This window comes from Macaca mulatta, chromosome 5 (assembly GCF_049350105.2).
Source record: "Macaca mulatta isolate MMU2019108-1 chromosome 5, T2T-MMU8v2.0, whole genome shotgun sequence".
In the NCBI taxonomy this organism is placed as follows: Eukaryota; Metazoa; Chordata; class Mammalia; order Primates; family Cercopithecidae; genus Macaca; species Macaca mulatta.
The window spans coordinates 59,942,348-59,944,429 of NC_133410.1; the positions used below are offsets into that span (position 1 = coordinate 59,942,348).

The 2,082-nt window shown below is 40.2% G+C and overlaps 1 pseudogene; it reads left to right on the plus strand.

Moving 5' to 3' along the window:
* The first annotated feature begins 675 nt into the window (after window positions 1–675).
* LOC703684 (heterogeneous nuclear ribonucleoprotein A1-like) lies at window positions 676–1,637 on the plus strand (annotated as a pseudogene).
* Window positions 1,638–2,082: the final 445 nt, after the last annotated feature.

Here is a 2,082-nt window from a genome sequence, read left to right on the forward strand (position 1 = left end):
ATACCTCACGGTGAGAGTGGGAGCAAGAAAGGAAGCAAGTGAGAATATACCACACACTTTTAAACAGCAAAATCTCAGGACAACTCACTCACTTTTGTGAGAAAAGCACCAAGCTATGAAGAATCTGCCCCAATGACCCAAACTACACCCACCAGGTCCCATCTCCAACACTGGGGATTGCATTTCAACATGAGATCTGGGGGGACAAGTATCCAAACTCTTAATATATCAGTGCCCTAAAGCTGGCTTAATAAACCTTGATTGATTGAGATATTTGCCTCAGTCACTCATTTTTGTTATTAGTACCTGTCAGAATAAGCAATTATTTTTGAGAAAGGAGATATAAGGTAGTTCTAATGGAGTATTTAATGTGATTTAAAAATTTATATTGTCCTTAGAGCAGCTGAAGATCATGGTTATGCAGTAAGTTATTTGAAACAAACCTGAGAATCTGACAATCTTGGAATTTAAAGAGTCTACAATTCATTACCAGTTAAATATATTAAACCTATTATCAATCCGACATTGGGTCAAACTTCTCAAAATAGATACCTGTATTTGAAAACCTAATCACAATCTTTTTGGCAAATTCTACAATAACTGCCATTAACTCCTAAATCAGCCCGTGGGTGCCACCGAAGAAGCATCGCTACAGTCTCTCTTCATCCTGCCATTATGTCTAAGTCAGAGTCTCCTAAATAACCCAAACAGCTGAGGAAGCTCTTCATTGGAGAGTTGAGCTTTGAAACAACAGATGAGAGCCTGAGGAGCCATTTTGAGCAATGGGGAATGCTCATGGACTATGCAGTAATGTGAGATTCAAACACCAAACACTCCAGGGGCTTTGGGTTTGTCACTTATGCCACTATGGAGAAGGTGGATGCAGCCATGAATGCAAGGCCACACAAGGTGTATAGAAGAGTCATGGAACCAAAGAGAGCTGTCTCAAGAGAAGATTCTCAAAGACCAGGTGCCCACTTATCTGTGAAAAAGATATTTGTTGGTGGCATTAAAGAAGACAGTGAAGAACATCACCTAAGAGATTATTTTGAACAGTATGGGAAAATTGAAGTGATTGAAATCATGACTGATCAAGGCAGTGGCAAGAAAAGGGGCTTTGCCTTTGTTACCTTTGATGACGATGACTCCGTGGATAAGATTGTCATTCAGAAATACCACACTGTGAATGGCCACAACTGTGAAGCTAGGATAGTCCTGTCAAAGCAAGAGATGGCTAGTGCTTCCTCTAGCCAAAGAGGCGAAGTGGTTCTGGAGACGTTGGTGGTGGTCATGGAGGTGGTTTTGGTGGAGATGACAACTTTGGTTGTGGAGGAAACTTCAGTGGTCATAGTGGCTTTGGTGGCAGCCATGGTGGTTGTGGATATGGTGTCAGTGGGGACAGCTATAATGGATTTAGTAATGATGGAAGCAATTTTGGAGGTGGTGGAAGCTACAATGATTTTGGCAATTACAACAATCAGTCTTCAAATTTTGGACCCATGAAGGGAGGAAACTTTGGAGGTGGAAGCTCTGGCCCCTGTAGTGGTGCAGGCCAATACTTTGCCAAAGCACAAAATCAAGGTGGCTATGGTGGTTCCAGTAGCAGCAGTAGCTATGGCAGTGGCAGAAGATTTTAATTAGGGAACAAAGCTTAGCAGAAGAGGAGAGCCAGAGAATTGACAGGGAAGCTTCAGATTTGTGAACTCAGCCAAGCACAGCAGTGGCAGGGCCTAGCTGTTACAAAGAAGACAGGTTTTAGACAAATACTCATGTGTATGGGCAAAAATAGGACTGTATTTGTGACTAATTGTATAACAGGTTATTTTAGTTGCTGTTCTGTTCAAAGTGTAAAGCATTCCAACCAAAGGTTTTAATGTAGATTTTTTTTTTTTTGCACCCATGCTGTTGATAGCTAAATGTAATAGTCTGACCCTGATGCTGAATAAATGTCTTTTTTTAAAAAAAATCCTAAATTAATATGAAGCTACATACTACTTTTTAAAACATTTTTATCTCATGTTTGTATACTTATTTTCTACTATCATAACACATAATTTGATCATCTCTACCTTGTGCACAGAG